Source organism: Macaca fascicularis, chromosome 1 (assembly GCF_037993035.2).
Source record: "Macaca fascicularis isolate 582-1 chromosome 1, T2T-MFA8v1.1".
Classification (NCBI taxonomy): Eukaryota; Metazoa; Chordata; class Mammalia; order Primates; family Cercopithecidae; genus Macaca; species Macaca fascicularis.
In genome coordinates this window covers 102,941,294-102,960,673 of record NC_088375.1, presented here as the reverse complement: position 1 = coordinate 102,960,673, position 19,380 = coordinate 102,941,294, and the positions used below count along the sequence as shown (strand labels likewise).

Sequence of the window (19,380 nt, the reverse complement as noted above, 5' to 3'; positions counted from 1 at the left end):
CCAAGAAAAGCCTTGTGAGGAATGGAGCAAAAAGTTCAGGATAACATCCCATCCTTAGCTGTCTCATAGTTTTCTCTTTTGCAAGCCTTTACAGGATAGGGTTGACCAAATAAATCTGATTTATAGAAGTGCAGATTCAAATACAGCCCTTTAGATATTTCAAAGATTTTTCTGCAAACGTAATCTGACATGTGCAGCAGGAATAAAGGGCAGTGGCTCTCGAGGAGTGAGCTGCATGGACAGTGGTGTATCAATAGGAGTCCAGGCTTTTTCTAAGCACACACAAGCTCCCTCTTCCTCAAAACCATAAGAAAAAAATGTGTTCACATGTTTAGTTAACTAATATCGTGTGCCTTTTGTACACAAGGCACTTTGGGTGCAAACATGAACAAAATGGGCTCACACTGTCTCGGCCCTCATGATGCTTTGTCTAGTCGGGGAAGACAGACTAATTTGAAACGTAATTGGGAAGCACTGTGATGAGGGAGGCACAGGGAGCTTTGGAAGCAGAAGATTAGTCTCCTGCCTTAGGCCTGGCAGTGTCAGGACTCCTTCCTGATAGTGGTGCTGTCTACACTGAGACCTAAAGAATGAGGAGGAGCTACCCACAGAAAGATGGGGAAAAGAGAGAAGGGGTTGAGGTGGGTGACAGATGTGCTGGGCAAAGGAAACAGCATCTGTGTAGCAGAATGTTATGTATCTGGAACCCTGGAATTGTCAGTTATGACCTCAAACTAAGGACAAACAGGAGCATTCACACAACTATGAAGCAGGACTAATCACCAATACTACCACGGGCAGGACGGCAGAGATCGTCACTATGCTAACTGCCAGGAATAGGAATCCACACACTTCTGCCCACTACATCCTGGCCTGAAGTGCTACCAGTGTCTGCTGGAGACAGGCTCACATGCAACATGTAATGTGAAGTGGTTTTATTATAATACAGACGGGCAGCAAGGGACAAAAGAGGCCTAGGATCCATTGTGAGGCAGTCCTCAAGGCTCAAGACAGCTGCCTGGGAAGGATGGAGTCTTGAGTGTACATGCCCCCCGCCCCCCACACTACAGCTGAGAGACCCTGAAAGGCAACCCCCCCTGAGTTACATATCTCAGGGGTAATGTGACTCACTGGGCAAAGCTGGGAAGGGCATCCTGCTTCCAGAGGAGAGAAGAATAAAGCCTGGGCTGTCCCAGGCAGCCTCTCTCTAGCTCCAGATGTTACATTTTCTAGGAGGGACAGAAACGGGGCTTGGGCTGTTTCAGGCAGTTACTGCCTGTTTTGGGTTTGTCTGTTTGTTTGAGAAAGAGTTGCTCTGTTGCCTAGACTGGAGTGCAATGGTATGATCTCAGCTCACTGCAACCTCTGCGTCCCGGGTTCAAGCTATTCTCCTGCCTCAGCCTCCCGAGTAGCTGGGATTACAGGTGCCCGCCACCATACCTGGCTAATTTTTGTATTTTTAGTAGAGATGGGGTTTTACCACGTTGGCCAGGCTGGTCTTGAACTCCTGATGTCAAGTGATCCGCCCGCCTCCGCCTCCCAAAGTGCTAGGGTTACAGGCATGAACCACCACGCCGGGGCTATTTTGGGTATTATGTTTTCAGCATATTCTACAGTTTTTTTTTTGAAAACTACAAGCAAGAAAGAGGGTGAGAATTAGGTCAGTGCCAGGTCCCCTGGAGGACTGTCCTGTAGTCACCCCCCACCAACCCAGATATCCCTCTTCGCAAAGCTAGTGCATTTCATATGTCCACAGGCTTCCCCAGATCTGGAAGTAGAGGTTTGCCTTGTCAAGTCAATGTGACACCTTCACTGACACAATGTTCGTGCAACATCACTGAGTGAGCCAGAGTACATTTCATTAGGCCCAGGAGTATTATAACCACAAGCAGGGTGGCTGTACCTGCCTGAGCAGTCACCTACCCAAGGTTCCAGTGATCCAGATAAGAATTCATTAAAGAGACCAAAGAAGGATTCTTCAGATGTCCCCACTGTCTGCAGCAAGGGGGGCTGCATTTGGATCTCCTCCACCTGTGTCTCCACAATGCCTGAGGTGTTTATCTAGATCGAGCAGGAAGTGTTGGCAACGACATTCCTCCCAACTGGTCTAAAAGGGAGCCTAGAAGAATTCTGTTGCCCAAACGACTTTCTTTAAGAACTTGGAGGATATCTGCTGGGCTGCTACAGCAGGGGCAGTGGAAGAAACAATATCTTTCATGGTCAGGGACAGATTCTTTTTTTTTTTCAGCTCTGACTCCTGTGTATGGTACCAAAGCTCTCATAAAGGACATAATTCCAGAGTCAGCTCCTCCTCCTAGCAGGTCCCTAGGTAGACTGGTGTACAGGTTTAGGCTGCTGGCCCAACAGTGCACCTCACCCCAAGGAGTGCTGTTTAGCGGCACCTCCAGCAGGCCCCATGCATGGATCTCCGCATCCATCAGCTTTTTGGGCATGACATTGCCCCTCCCATACTTAGGTCACCTCCAACTGCCCTCAGAGAAAGATGTAGCCCTCGGATGCACGCAGCATCCATTCCCCCGTTTTATTGTTCAGCGACCTGTTCATAGTACGGAGGCATTGGCATTCACCAGCTAGGCCTCATTAATCACATAGTTGCATGAGCTCAGTTTCCTCCATTCGATGATGCTCATGAAGCTCCTATGCAGAGGACTAGCATTTGTTTAGTCCTTGTTTTTGTTGTCACTGCTGGGACATTTCTGATCCAAGTAGTCAAAGGACCATGTTGAATCAAAGCACCAGCCCACCAAGGTTTTGTTAGGTGTGGTTGTGACACTTTGAGTTAGTTAAGTTGTAACAGGCCCCTCTAGCCCCCTCTCAAGTGGCAAGTGCCAGATCCTCACTCAGTAACCAGGGCCGGGATTCTGTTAACGTACATTGTGGCCTTAGGAATGCTGGTGTACTTTACCATTGGCAGGATGAGAGGGTCTCCGCGGTCTGTAACAGAACAAAGTCTGGGATGGAGGATACAGTACTTAGTCAGGCAGCCTGCAGTGATCACAGCTTGGGAATGCCTAATGAAAGTGTTACCCTCCAGGCTTCTACTGCCTCATGGATAAAGTAGATTGACAGGTTTCTTCCCCTTCCCTTTCCCTTCCCCTGAGGTACAGGTAGTTCCTGCCTAACAGATAGGAGTTGGGCTGAGGTGGTGTAGTGACCCAGTCTGTCCCAGTCCCCAGGCTACCACCTCTGTAGGCACTCATTACCCTTGTTTCTTGACCCAGGGTTTGCAGCCTCAGTTGTCTAGCCCATGTAGGGAAATTACGTCAGGTACAAATTTGACATCTGATAACACTACCCACCTGACTGGAAAGATCTGACGTCCCCAGTGCCACTAGAGGAACCCTAACACCCTGGTACTCCTTGGTTCTCTCTCCCATCCCTGTGGCATCCCATAGAAGGGAGGCACCAGGGGAAGTATCACCTGCAGATTAGAGTTGGAGAGGCCCTGTTCAGGGTGCTATAATGGCCTGAATCTCGAACTTACCTCCAGAATATGCACTCTTAAGGGAAAACAGAAAAAGAATGGTTGGGAATACTGAGATTAGGATTTTCCAGGCATAGCCTAATCAAGTGGCTGCCTGGTTCACCTCCATCTCCACCAAGCTCAGTGTTTTCAAAACATGTGCTGCAGTGCCATGTTTCTTTTGCATTGGAGTACAGAATTCAGTGTCCATACTGCCTTAGTTAGATGCGGGTATACCATACCAGCAGGCTGTCTTAATGTCCTTTTTCTGTTGCTGTCTGAGCCAGCTAGCTATTCCATTGTTCAATAGCTCCGTTCACCTGCACATAACAGGGTGCATGGAAAGTCCATCATATTCCCTGAGAGTGTGCCTGTCATGTTCCCTGGGCAGTGAAGGATGTTCCTTCATCAGAGTAAAGTCCCACGAAGTGTCCGAAAATATGACATAACTTCCTCTCAAGGGGGTCTATGGTAGTCCAAGCATCCACATGAGTGACATATATGTCTCCCTTCCAGGCAGCAAGCTGCTGCCATAGTCCTATTCCCCATACAAGGAATCAATTAATAGTCCAGTCACTTAGTTGCCATTCCTCTGACTGAATGGCTAGGTTGTTGACAACAGCCCATAAATTCATGAAAATATAGCAAGATATGATGGTAGAGGTGGCCTGGATGGCCATCATCATTTCCTGTAGTTTGGCCCATTGGGCAGAACTTTCATGTTCAGTCACAGTCAATGTATGACCATCCCTTGGCCAGATGGCAGTCACAACCTCATGACCTGTCTGCTTGTTGTTTTGCAGCTCCATTAGTAAACCTGCCATGCCATCAGTAGGCAAGTCTCTGAGTCTTGTGCCATGGACTGCCTCAGAGGGAGCAAAGCTAGCCATTCTGGAGCATTCAGTATGGCTAGCTTGGCTCCTTCTGATGAGCTAGCCATTTGTTTAGGGAGCATACTGGTTCCCTGGGCTCCTGGCTGGGCTCAATTTTGAATGTACCATTTCAGTTTGATAACTGATGTCTGTCAAGCCCATCCAATGTTATAGTTGGGGTTTGTGAGCGCTCAAGTGGGAATGGCTAGTTCAGGTTACAGTGTCATATGTTGCTTTTAGGCTGTAAGATGCTCAGTCCCCAAGATTGCCCAATAGCAAGCAAGGGATTGAATTCAGAAGAGACATATCTGGTGGCTGCCTCAGGCAACTTATGTGTTTGTTTGTTTGTTTGTTTGTTTATTTTGAGACAAAGTCTCACTCTGTCGCCCAGGCTGGAGTGCAGTGGTGCGATCTTGGCTCACCGCAACCTCTGCCTCCTGGGTTCAACCGATTCTCCTGCCTCAGCCTCCTGAGTAGCTGGGACTACAGGTGCCCACCACCACGCCTGGCTAATTTTTGTATTTTTAGTAGAGACAGGGTCTCACCATGTTGGCCAGGATGGTCTCGATCTCCTGACCTCGTGATCTGCCTGCCTCGGCCTCCCAAAGTGCTGGGATTACAGGCATGAGCCACCGTGTCCAGCCACAACTTAAGTGTTTAAAATGAGAAGCTGCTATAACCCAGTGGCAGTTTTCTGTTGGCACAGACTCCTGTCAGCAGGCATGGGGGTTGTGGACCTTTAACTCCATTAAGCTAGCAGGCTGTCAAGGTTTTAAAGTTAGTGAATGTGCCACAACTTGTTGAATGGCTTCCAAGGTCTGCCATTGCAAAGGGCTCTCTGTTCAAAGTGGGGACTTTGTTGGTCACTTTGACTAAAGGGGCCAGAAGGACACTCAGGTAAGGTACATACTGTTGTCAGTATCCAAAGAGGTTGAGTTGTTGAGCCTCCTTTTTATTAGTGGATACTATCAGGGTTAAACATTTTTGCTTGACTTTATCTGGGATACTTCTTTGGCTTCCAGCCCAGATGGCCTTGGCATTCAGCCTGGGACAGTCCATTGTGAGTCTCCATGCCCCAAAGGCATTTTTGACTGGCCAAACTGGGCAGTTACACTGTGAAAGGGTAGCTTATAACATTTTTATCTGCAGCAAGTTTTGAATTAGCCAAGTAATGTCCTCTTCTCCATTTAATATGTAACACTGCTTTTATTTTAGTAACCCGATGGGTCCTGAGTAGCTTAGGTGGCAGGCAGGGGTGGCCTATACCCCACTGTTAATGGCTCGAATTCTTAGCTGTGAAAGGACATACCCCCTCAGGCAGTGGTGATATTTTGTTCCACAAGCAGCCAAAGTGTCAATGCCTACAATACACTTAGTGATGGGAACCATGATCACTGGCCCCTGAAATGGCCCAAAGGGCCCCACCCACAAGCAGATAAGCACCACAAGCAAATAGGCACCATGATCTTCCATATTCACTTCCAAACCTCCTGATGTCATCACTTTAATCTTTTTTCCCCTAAAGGGATCCGGAAATATTGCAATGTGGGCCTCAGGGCACAAGAACCCCAGAAAAGTCCGAATCCTTTTCCTTCCCCTTTTTATCCTAACAGAGAATGGAGCCATTGGCACTCAGTGGGGACCCAGAGACCTTGGCCCCATTTCTAACTGCACCATTCAGCCGGAGACATTTGGGTCTGCAACGTCCTTTATCAAACAAACACACTGCCTAGGCTGCATAAGACTTCCCTGGCCTTCCTCCACATGCATCCTTTAGATAGGGGGTCTCCCCATCTTTGAAGGCCCGCCCTATGTGTGTTGGTTCCCTCTCAGATGTTCCAGGGATAGTCTGAGGATCTCTTTCCCGTTCTCTCTCAAGTGCCTCAGGGTCCATCAGAATACCCAGTTCCTGAGCTTTCCGGCCTGGGAATGAGCAATTACATAAGTCCCAACACCCAGGGGATTGTACGCTGCTCTATCCTGTTTCTATATTCTGTACTCTCTCCTCGGTCTATGCAGCCAGCTCACTCCCATCTGCAGGGGAGGTGGGGAGAGTATGTTTCACTTATCATCCTTCCCTCCCCATGACTCATCCAGCTGCATGTCCAGTCAGTTCCTGAATGCCCAGGCTGACATCTCTGCCCTGGGCCACATACCAGGAGATATCACTGTCCCACTTCACCAGACCACACCCTGCTCACAGCACCAATTTTGTGAGGCAGGTTCACTAATAACCAATCCCAAGAGAAGACTCCCACTACAAGCAGGACAGCAGAGATTGACACTATGCCAATTGCCAGAAATAGGAGTCCACACACTTCCACCCACTACATCCTAGCCTGAAGGTCTACCAGTGTCGACTGGAGATACACTCACATGCAACAAATTTTGCGAGGTGGGATTATTACTTATAGGCAGGCAGGAAGGGACAAAAGAAGGCTAGGATCCATTGTGAGGCAGTCCTCAAGGCTCAAGGAAGCTTCCTGAACAGGATTGAGTGTTGCCTGTACATGCCCCATGTGCATCACAAATGAGAGGCCCCAAAAGGCAGCCCACTATGAGTTATACACCTCAGGAGTCATGTGACTCATTGGACAAAGCTGGGAAGGGCATCCTGCTTCCAGGGGAGAGAGGTACAAAGCCTGGACTGTCCCTGGCAGTTCCTCTCCAACTCCAGATGTTACATTCCCTAGGAGGGACAGGAACAAGGAGGCCCAGTTTCAAGTGGTTCCTTCCTTTCTCAGGATGTTGTATTCCTAGCACATTTTACGGTTTTTCTTGAGAATTACAAGCAAGAAAGAGTGGAGAACTAGGTTCGTCCAAGGCCCCTTGGAATATATTGTCCTGCGTTAACATCCTAGAGGTGCCATTAAAAGAGGAAAGTTAGTTCTGCTACCCCGAACCATACTACAGCACCCCATCCTTAACCTCTCCTAGATTTAAAACCATCCCCTAGAAGATAATATGGAGGTAAAAAGAGAAAGGGCACTGATGGAGTCATGTGTACCCAGTCACGGAAATGAGTGCTGTGACTTTTGTTCTCACCTCCTCCAAGTGAGGGGTCTCCAAGAGAATCACTCATAGAAATTGGTGGGCTGGCAAGAAGAAGAGACTGATATCTCAATCCCTGGTTGGATATCTGCTGATGAGCTTGCTGATCTGTACTCTGATCACTAGAGCAGGGAGAGAAGGATGACAGGGAAAGAGCTATCACTCTTACCACTTGGTTTAGCAGGGATGTGAGTCAAATGAATAGTGTGGAAATCGGTGTGAGTTTACTGTACGTTAAATGAACACTCAATAGGGTGTGGGTCATCTTGCCGGTTCTCCTTCCAAGAGAATTGGCTGCCAAGCCAGGAAACCTAGTTATACCACCAAGAGCCGGGCTGAGGGGTTGTGGGAAACAGTTATGAGGCAGGAGAATAGGGTCTGAAGGCAAGAAACCTAAGGCAGTTTCATCCTGACTTTCTAGAACTAAATTGAAACGAAAGCCTTAACTTTCCACGCCTAAGTAACAAAAGGACCAGAAGCTACTCCCTTTAAATAAATTCACACCGTTTCTGCACAGTAGATGGGAAACTGAAAGGAGTGGAACTTTGCAACTTCACTTCAGTCTCTGATTGGTTGCTTTCCGCAACCAATCAGACTGATTGTGGGCCACCACTTCATTTACATGGGGTGAACACCAAGTGGCCAATGGGAAACCTCTAGCAGGTATTTGGACCCAAGAAAATTCTGTATCAGGGCCCTTGAGCCTCTGCACGGCCTGCTCCCACACTGTGGAGTGTACTTGCACTTTCAATAAATCTCTGCTTTTGTTGCTTCCTTCTTTCCTTGCTTTGCTGTGCGTTTTGTCCAATCCTTTGTTGAAAACGCCAAGAAATCTGGACAACTTGCAGTCAAGACCCTCTACCAGTAACAGTTTTACGCTGCAGCAGATTTCCCATCAAGGAATTATGTACTGGGGAGAGCTCCCAGGGAACTAACCCATGTGCCTATTAAGAACTAGCATTTGGGTACCTTCCAAATGGAAGGTATTCATCACCAATCAGCCTTCAACTGAGAGGCAGAGAGAACCAACAGACAATTGCAATTTAATGCCCAGTCAGGCAAAATGACTTTTGGCCCTCACTTCCCAGCCCGCCCTGATTTTTCCTCGGGGTTCCAACACAGTAAGTATTTTTGGGAAAGGCAGACTTCTATTAAAGGACAGAATACACCACTTCCCCAAACCAAGTTCCACTGCTGAAGTCTGGCTGGTGCTGAGGGGAAGGAAGGAAGTTTTGCGAATCTCATTGCAAAACTTGAAATGAGATTTAAGATTTTAAGTGGACTACATTAGACTGGACTTGTAATAATTAAGTAAACAAAAAAACTACAGAATCTGTCAGGGCTGGAAGAACTGAGTACGGTTGAAGGCACTGGTTAAAACCTCATTGAGAATATGTTCAGCAGAGTTTAGAATGTTCATTAAATTGTTCCTATATGCAAAAAGCCTTTGAAGTAAGAGGCAGCCTGATTTGTTAAACTGATAGTTTCTGAAGATGACTGGAACACAGACGGAGAGAAGGAAGTCTGGAAGACTAGGAAGAAGTCAGGCAATGAGTGTCTTAGAGCCCTTTTAAGGTGTTTGGACTTTATTCTGAGGCCCAAGAGAAGCCATGAAATATTTTAATGATCAAATTTGCATCTTAGAATGATCCCACAGCAGGTAGGGTAGGGGCTAGAAACAGGGAAATCATTTAAGCAAGAGAAAATGGTATGGCAGTGGGGATAGAGAAATGGCAGTGTGGATGGAGAAAAGTGGGAAGATATGTAGGTGGAGAATTGTCAGGAGTTGCTTACTGATGAGACGTGGGCTCGAGGGAAAGGCTAAGGAAGCTTCTCTTTCCCTACCTCTCCTTCCAGCTGACCCTAGAAATGTTGTCCGGTTTCCAGTCCCTGCTCACACTTCATTCAATGGTGGAGGAACATCCAGCTGCTGTCCCACGGGGGTCTGGAGGTCTATGGGCACCAACAGTACCATTTCCAGTCTTTCCAGCAGCGATAGGAGGCAGGCTGTGCCTCGAGTGTCATCTGGTTTGGAGGCCGAGGTCCCCACGTTTAAGTAACTTGCTTAGGACCTTGTTACAGAGTCCAAATTTCACCCTCAGCTTTAGGGCTCTTTTAATAACACTTCATTGCTGCATCCCGAAGTTAAGTAAAAGAAACAAAGATAAAAAGGAAAGCACTGTTCCAAATGCATAGCCTAGAGCATAGCAAAATATATAACTAGAGACCCGCGCCCTGCTGTCGGGGCGTCTCGATGTGCGCATGCGTCCCAGGACGAGGCTGCCGGAAGAGGTCAGGCGGTTCGCCGCGTTCCAAGTTGGAGGCCAGCCCACGACAAGGAGCGAAGGTGCGCATGTGCTCCAAATCATTTCCCGGCAGAGGAAATTGGCTAGGACTATTAGCTAGTGGGAATCGGAAAAGGATGGGTCACTCGGCCTGTGCGCGGGGCACTATGGGTGTTGTAGTTTTTGCAGGGTGGTAGCAGTTGGTTCTTTTGAGAGGAAATCTTCGCGACCAGTTGAGTCACGAAGATTTTTGAGAAAAAGTTACTTGCACGGGGGAATCGAGTGTGGACTAGCTGCGTGGGTGTGGCTTAATTCTGCGGTTTCTCCTTTGGATGATACATTGAATGAACTGTGAGCAGGGACTGGAAACTGGACAGCATTTCTAGGGTCACTTTCTGCCTTGTCTTTGTTAACGCTCAGTTCCTCCCACATCTTTGGCTTCCCTCTATAAAACCCCTGCCACCTACAGATTCCCTTTATTATTCCATACGGGCTCCGATTATTAAATGCTCTGTTTCAGTCCTCTTTCTCACACGCGGTTCCTGGAATCGTCATCCTTCTCTCCCTCCTGAGTACCTTTTCTTGCTTTTGTCCTAGACAGACCTCCTCTAACACTCTGCCCTTGCCCCAGGAGTCATGCCAACGACCCCAAGAAAAGGATCCCACGGTAAACGTTTGTAGGCACAAGCAGATCTGAACCATCCTACTTCATTTCACTTATTTCTGCTTCTCTTCTGATCCTTGTCTCTTCTGGTTCCACCTCTATGTTCTACCTCTCTGTAGCCTCTTTGCTTCTCTTAAGTCTGGTGGCGTAGATAGTAACCCTCAGACCTGCCATTTTGTCTCTGGCCTCCACAGCTTGTCATTTAACAGAGGACCCAACCCTGGGTTGACTTCTGGGTCAGAGAGTGGGAAGTGAAAGAAACTGGAAAAAGAGAGGAAACAGGTTTGAAGAAGTCGTCAGGGAGATATATGGTGAAAGAGGGGGAAGAGAGAGTAAAACTTCTTGTACCTTCAAAAACTCTTTGGTTCTGGCTGTGTGTAGGGGTCTGTGAGCTCTGTGGTGGGGATGCATTAGTTAGAATCCTAGATGCTGGGAATTTAGTTATAGAGAACACAGATATACAGGTGAGCAACATTGCAGAATGGCATCAATTTTTCTTTTGCTTTTCTGTGTGTGCTTCTGCTCCTTCCCATATCTCCCCTAGCTAATTCTGAAGTATTTTGCCTCTTCACATCTTTCTCTGTTATATACTCCTCTTCCCATTTTTAAGGCCCCTTTCCCCCTCATTCTGACCCAAGCTATTTCTTTTGTATATCATATTAAAGTCATATTTTAGTCTAGCTTTCAAAAACACCTTGGTTGTATTTTCAAAGAACTTCCAGAATCTGCTTATTATCTCCTTCATAGCATGAAATATGCAATAAAACCAATGCTCTTTTTCATTTAAAAAATATGTAGAGTGATAGTTGAAAGTGGAGAGTGATAATGGATGAATGAAAGTTGAACAGAACCCAGGAGTTTGAGACGAGCCTGGGCAAAATGGTGAAACCCTATCTATGCAAAAAATACAAAAACTAGCCAGCCACGGTGATGACTGGACCTGTGGTCCCAGCTACTTGGGAGGCTGAGATGGGAAGATCGCTTGAGCCTGGGAGGTCAATGCTGCAGAGAGCCACAATCGTGCCACTGCACTCTGGCCTTGGCAACAGAGTGATATACTGTCTCAAAAAAAAAAAAAAAAAAAAAGAAGAAGAAGAAGAAAAGAGAAAAGAAAAGAAAAGAAAGAAAGAAAGAGAGAGAGAAAGAGAGAAAGAAAGAAAGAAAACAAAGTTGACTGTACCTCATTTTGGTTTTCTTGCTTTGTTTTGAATTCTGAAAAATGTTGGATTCCCATAATAATAATATACGTTTGAGGTATGTATTTTTTTCTTTTTTTACTCAGATTTAGTTAGCAGGACATTTCCAGGGTGTCACACTATATTGAAATATTACAAGAAAGGTACGTAAATGCTGCACATCCTCCAATCTGGAAAATATTCAGCAACAGGAAGACAGTGAAAGGTAAAGATGGCAACTCACCAAGAAGAATGTGTCAGTGATTTCTCCTAAGATGTGATTGTACCACAGAAGCATTCTTCAGGGGAGCGGGTCTGTGCAGACAGTAAGTGGGAAGAGCTTCACTCAGTGTGCCGTCCTTCCTCAGCATCAAGAGAATCCATGTGAAAGAGAAGTCCCATATATTATGTCCAATGCTGTGAAGCATCTTTCAGTGCCTTCATTTCATCCAACACCAAAATCCTCAATGATGAAGAAATCTATAAATGTACTGAGTTTGAGAAAAAGTTAAACATAACTGCACTTTCATGCAGCACTGGAGAAACCTATACATGTAAAGAAGGACAGTTTTCATTTGACTCTCAGAGTTGATTGTACATTGGCAAACGTATTTTTCTGCCATTGCTTAGGGATAAGACAGTCTAACAGAAACATCAAATAAAATATTGTAGAGAGAAAAAAATACTTTTTAAAGGCCTTCTAGAAAGGGCAATTGAACATACTCCACAGATGTCGGCTAGTTTACCAGGAAGAAAAAGAAGGGGCCAATTTGAGCAGTGGACTCTAGGTGACAGTTCTGTTTGAGCTGATGAAATCAATCAGCCATGAATACTCTGTCAGTATCTCTCGCTACGATTCTCTTGCAATTTTTTTTTTTACCCAACCTCCACTATTTGGCCTAAACTTCACCTCTGTCAGTCTCAGAATTACACTCTCCCTCCTGTATTCTCAAATTTTCACATAGCTTTATGTGTGATTATAACATCATGGTCTCAGCTGGTTTCATCCTCTGGTCCCTTTACCCACCTTTTTTGATCATCGCCTTTTGCCATAAGTTAAAGCAAAAAAGACATTAGACGAAGAGGAAAGGAGATTTGTTCATAATGCCTTTCACCTTGGCATTTGCTTTGGCTTCTGACCTTCTTTACTCTGGGATGCTTTTCTTGACCCTTCACATCCCAGGGTGGGTTAAGGGGCCTTTCCTCAAGTTTGTTTGCCCCAACTTTAGTACTTAATTATGCTGTATTATGTCAGGCTTAGGTTTATATCCACCTTACTAGTTGTAAGCTCCATGCAGACATGGACTATGTCCTATTCAGCATTGTGTTCCTAGTACCTGGTATACAGTCAGTGCTCCGTAAATACTTGTTGAAAGAATAGATGAGTGAATGTGAAGCTCTTGTTTTTGTTAAACCCCTTTAAACCTTCTTGCTTCCCTCTTCCCCATCATTTTTCCACAGCTCTGAGCTTCCCGTTCCCCATTAGTCCCCATCATTTTTCCATAGATCTGAGTTTTTCCCCCACCATTTATGTTCATACATTTTGCCTAGTTAAACCCAGCCTGCTTGTCACTGGCTACATGGAAAGGTACTGGATGTGGATGGTTGCTTTTAGTATCAAAATCTGTCAGAAGTGTCTATATATTTTTCTTCCAGCCTTAGGCTTATTTTATGAAATTAAAATAAATATGAAGACTCTATAGGTCTTGAGTTAGTATCACTTGAAAATGGAATTTCTCTGGCAGAATAATTTCTTGCTTGTTGCTGATATTGAACTGTAGGCCATTTTTGTAAGGATGATCAACTCTGAGTCATCCTTACATCCTGCGAAGAGAATAGACTTGTGAAGAGGCTCATCTTTCTTTAGTTTGGGAGTAGTGTTTTCATTTGATTATATTTAATGTTGGGAATTCATACTACTTCCTAGCATATCATGACACTACAGTGTGAAGTCCCCATTTCGGAGGCACTAGAAATCTTCTTCATTTCACTGCCTGTTCAATTTCTGCCACCCTTTCAGCTATATTAATTATGACATGTCTTCCTGGATAGATGTAGGTGCCCTGGAGCAAGGCACACCAAAAAACCACTCCTTGTTCATCTGCCTAATTCATTGTGAAAGCATACTCTTTACAATGGCCTCAATATTGCCAGTGTTTTCTCTTTTCACATTCATGTCTGAAAAACGGCTCTGGGATTCAGAAGCTGGAATTTAGATTCTTTGTCACTAAATAGTCTCCCTCTGTTCATTTCATTTTCACTTGAAATTCCTCATATTGGGAATTCCCTGGGGTTACACACCAACCTTCCTTTGACTCTCCCCAGGTGACTCATACAACCCTATTTGAGGAAAAGATTGTTGGGAAAAGAAACTGTACAGCAGAAGGGGAAGCAAGAAAGGGAAGAACAATTTTACTCAAAATGGTACTTCTGAGTTTAGTTTTCTTTTCAGAGGTGCTATGAAGTCAAGCACACATTTTTCCTTTTGCCAATTGTGCATTCATTTTTTTCCTGTCTTTTGGGTCTAAAGATTCTTTCTAGGCCCAGTGAAAACTTTTCCTAGATGATGTGTCCATTTGAAACATAAGATGTGCAGAGAATCCTGATAAGGTGCAAAGCATGATCAGGATTGTTGTGAACAAGCTTTGGCAGGGGAAGGGGTGTGTGTGTGTTGGAAGCAGTGTGCAGGGGGAGATGTAGAAGGTCAGCTTCGGTTCCCTTTTTTTTTCCTGTCAAAATGGATATGAGGAGGTTTAGTCCATTAGGAGAGTCTAGAGAGGAAAGGAATAAGGGAGGGTGAGGGAGAGGTAGAAGGGACTACAAGAAGGTCCATGTTACCTGGACTATGTATTTCCTGTACCTGGGGAGTGTTACTGAAGTGTGCAAAGTTGCCTGTTAGGAAAGGGGTCCTGACTGGTCTCCCTCCCACTGGAGGCACTTTGACCACAATTTTATAGATTGTGAAACAAATAACTTGCTCAAATTCTCACTGCTGTTAGTGACAGAGGAGATGAAAGAACCAAGGTTTGAGCGCTGTTTGACTAAAAGGCTCTTACTCTTTTCCTTATGTTCTGTTGGCTAAGGCAGTTTGGTTGTGGGGTTAGGGTAGGGTGGAGTCACTGACATTTCTGGTACATTCCCGGAGTTCGCATTAGTAGGGAAGGGTTGTTGGGAGGCAGATGTGAACATGGACATGCTAAATGAGGACACCTTATACTTCTGTCTCCTGTCCTTTTTCTTCTTATGTTGTGACCCTTGATCACTCAGTCAGACATACCAGTGGTTACATACTCACACTACAGCACCTTGACAGCATGGAAAGACATCGAGGCAAGGGAGGCATATTTGGACAGAGTGGGAAATGAACTTGGTCCTTGGGTGTCTTTGGGGATTCTGCTGCCTTTCCTCAAGTACCCCATTTTTGTCTGATCATGTGTGTGTTTGGGCTGAGGTGGCTGGTACCTAAATAGGGTGGGATATTGTGTTTTGGAACCTATGACTTCATCTGCTACTTGATGCAGGCAGATTTACTCAGGAAATATCCCCTTCACCTTCATTGAATCTATATTTTCATCCTCAATATCCTGGACTACCTCCTTCTCTTTCCACTAAGAGTCTTTGCAGACAGTCTGTTGGAGATGGTTAAAGAGAATCAGCCAACAGCTTGATTTGTTTCATTTGGTTCTTGGGTTAGCAAACCCCACAGGAAACCCACTCCTTCTCTTGTGTTCATAGCGACGTGGAACGGACTTGCTTGCTCTGCTTTATCAGGCTTGGCTGATTGATTATAAATTGAGGTCTCTTACCCTTAGATTATGACAGCAATATATGTATATTATAGACATTTCAGAAAAATCATAAAATTATGAAACAAAAGTCACCTGTTTTTTACCTTTACCTAGAGAAAACAGTTAACATTTTAGAAATTTCCCTTCCAATAGTTTTATCTGCACGTATATAAAAGCGTATTAATATACACAGCTACATTTAATAAGATGTAACTTAAAAAGTTTAAACAAGCCTGGGAAGAAGGAACCAAAGTGTTCCTAACAGTTGTCTTCTTTTAGTGTTTTTTTCCTTATATAAACACTGAACATCAAATGGGACTGATAAAACAGGGTTGTAAAAATTGTAATGCTACATTATAGATAAAATAGTAGAGCTTCAGTAAGTAGAGCACAATTGCCTTAAGGCAGCACTGTTGTCCATGGTTATGTTTCCTGCACCTGTTGCTGGGTGGCTGATGGGAGTGTCTTATCGATCAGGCACAGGGTGGGCAACAACAGTCAAGGAATGAAGCCAGACATTGTTGCATCAGGCCTGAGGGTTGAGTGAGGCTATGCACAATATGATTAGTCCCAAATTTAGAAGTTACAATGGCTATAGAATATATAGCACTATCTAATAGAAGTATAATGCAAGCCATGTGCATAATTGAAAATTTTCTAGTAGCTATATTAAAAAGGTAAAAAGAATGAGGTACAATTTTATTTTTATTTTTTAGATAGGATCTCACTGGGTTGCCTAGGCTGGTTTCAAACTCCTGGACCCAGGCTCAAGTAATAGTTGCCTCAGCCTTGCAAAATTCTGGGATTACAGGTATGAGCCACTGTGCCTGGCAATCATTAATTTTAATAATATATTTAACTCAGCATATCCAAACTAATTTCTACATGTAATCGGTAGTTTAAAAATTATTAATGAGGGCCGGGAGCGGTAGCTAACGCCTGTAATCCCAGCACTTTGGGAGGCTGAGGCAAGCAGATCACAAGGTCAGGAGTTCGAGATCAGCCTGACCAATATGGTGAAACCCTGTCTCTACTAAAAATACAAAAAAAAAAAAAAATTAGCCGGTCATGGTGGCATGCACCTGTAGTCCCAGCTGCTCAGGAGGCAGAGGCAGAAGAATCTCTTGAACCCGGGAGGCAGAGGTTGCAGTGAGTGGAGATCACGCCACTGCACTCCAGCCTGGATATCAAGAGCAAGACTCCATTTCAAAAAAAAATTTATTAATGAGATGTCTTACATTACTTTATATATGTAAGTTTTCAAAATCTTGTATGTATTCTACACTTACAACACACTTACAACATATCTCAATGCAGACTAGCCATAGTCCTGGTGCCAATGGCTGCCATATTTGATAATGCAGATCTGGAGAAAGTTGTATAAGTGGCTAATGGCTACGATATTGGGTAGTGCAGATCTAAAGAAAGTTGAAGTTTGTAGTGGAAAAAGGGACAGTGTAAGTGGTTTGGCACGAAGGTTGTGAATCATGTAAAGATGTTGCATATCTTTTAATGTACTGTCAAAGTAGGAAGCATGAATTGTGCTTGGGAAAGGAAAATATTTTGGGCCCCCAAAATCACTTAGGGAAACGCAAGCTGGAAGCTGCTTAGGGCAAATCCGCCTCCCATTCTATTCAAAGTCACCCCTCTGCTCACTGAGATAGATGCATATCTGATTTGCCTCCTCTGGAAAGGCTAATCAGAAATTCAAAATGTAACTGTGTCTCACTTATCTATGACCTGGAAGCTCCTTCCCGACGTCAGTCTTCCTGACTTTGCTTAAAGTTGTCCCACCTTTCCAGACTGAACCAATGTACTTCCTACACATATTGATTGATGTCTTATGTCTCCCTAAAATGGATAAAACCAAGCTGTGCCCTGACCATTTTGGGCACATGTCATCAGGACTTCCTGAGGCTGTGTTGTGGGCATGTGTCCTCAACCTTGGCAAAATAAGCTTTCTAAATTAACTGAGACTTGTCTAAGATTTTCTGAGTTCATAGGCTTATGATTTACAAAGGACCATAAGGTGTAGGAATAAATAATTTGAGACGGTGTTGATGGCAGGCACAAACTGAATGGCTTAAAACAATGAAATTCCTCAAATTTACAGTTCTGGAGGTGAGAAGTCTGAAATGAGTCTCACTGTGCTAAAATGAAGGCATCAGTAGGACATGTTGTCACAGGGTGAACCTCAAAAGTGGGGCTCAGCCTGGGAGGCCACATGGGTTCCTGGCTTCACACAGAAAAGAATTCAAGATTGAGCCAACAGAGTAAAGTGAAAGCAAATTTATTCAAAAGTAATGGAATCAAAAGGGTGGCTACCCCATAGGCAGAAAAGCCTTGAGAGCTGCTGGTTGGCTATTTCCATGGTTATTTTTGATCATAGCTGAACAAGGGGTGGACTCTTTATGAATTTTCTGGGAAAGGGGCAAGGAATTCCTGGAACTGAAGGTTCCTTCCGTTTTCGACCATATCTTTCCACCATAACTTTGGGATGTTGCCTGGCATTTGTAAACTGTCTTGGCAGCTGGTGGGAGTGTCTTTTAGCATGCTGATACATTATAATTAACATACAATGAGGAGTGAGGACCACCAGAGGCCGCTTTCATCACCATCTTGGTTCTGGCTGGTTTTGGCTGGCTTCTCTACTGTATCTTGTTTTATCAGTGGGGTCATTGTGACCTGTGTCTTAAAAACTAAGCCCTTCTGAACTCTTATCTCAATGTGACTGTTACCAAGTTAGTGAAGAGGAGATTTGGGTCAGGGAGGTATGGCAGGGAACCCAATCCCACAGGCCTTGTGGGTCATTGTAAGGGCTCTGAGTGAGATCTGAGCCACTGGAAGGGCCTCAGCATATGAATACTGTGATGTGACACATGTGGTTTTATTTATTTATTTATTTATTTTTGAGACAAGGTCTCACTCTGTCACCCAGGCTGGAGGGTAGTGACATGGTCACAGCTCACTGCAGCCTCAATCTATCCAGATTAAACAATCCTCTTGCCTCAGCCTCCTGAGTAGCTGGGAACAAAGACACACATCACCATGCCCAGCTAATTTTTAAATTTTTTTTGTAGAGTCAGTGTTTTGCTTTATTACCCAGGCTGGTCTTGAACTGCTGGGCTCAAGTGATCCTCCCGCTCAGCCTCCCAAAATGCTAAGATTACAGGCATGAACCCTGTGTGTGACCTGACATATTTTAAAGGGCTCTCTCTGTGTTAAGATTAAGAACTATAGGATGCAAAGGTAGGGCAGAGAGGGATATCAGTGAGGAAGCTCTTGTAATAGCCTAAGTGAAAACAAGAAAAAAGAAACCTGGTGATAGGGGCCCAGGTAGTTGTAGTAGAGGTGGTGAGCAGTGGTAGAATGTTGTTGGATATATTTTAACGGTGGAGTTGATAGATTTCCTCATGGGATGGATGTGAGCTGGAGAAAAGAAAGGAGGACAGAACGATTCTGTTTTTTGCCTCAACGACTGTAGGAAAGGAGGTGCCAGTGATTAAAAAGAGAAAACTGGTATAGGGTGGGCCTGGCTCCTGTCCAGCGCATGATAATGTAGTAAATATGTGCACTACTGTGATCAATCCAAGCACCACAGCTCTGTGAGGGGGCTTAGATTGAATTTGCAATGAGGAAATTCAGATTCAGGAAGGTAACGGTCTTGTGCAAGTTAACATAGCCAGTATAAATTAGATTTGGTGCTGAAACAAGGACTTACTGGCTGGTTCTGTAGTTTTCACAAGCTGTCAGGCTTGCCTCAGCTTTTCACAGTTGATAGTACCACAATAAAGCAACACAACCAGACAAACAGGCCTCTATTATCCTCTTGTTGCTCATGATCTGACCTAACTACTTTATTTTACTTACTTATTTATTTATTTATTTATTTGGAGGTGGAGTTTCACTCTTGTTGCCCAGGCTAGAGTGCAATGGTGTGATCTCAGCTCACTGCAACCTCCATCTCCCGGATTCAAGCAATTCTCCTGCCTCAACCTCCCGAGGAACTGGGATTACAGGTACCTGCCACCACGCCTGGCTAATTTTGTATATTTAGTAGA

At 44.7% G+C, this 19,380-nt stretch overlaps 1 pseudogene; it reads right to left on the bottom strand.

Annotated features, from left to right (window-relative positions):
* The window catches only part of LOC102143309 (RNA polymerase II elongation factor ELL2-like), a 45,890-nt pseudogene that overhangs the window by 7,000 nt on the left and 19,510 nt on the right, over positions 1-19,380 (bottom strand).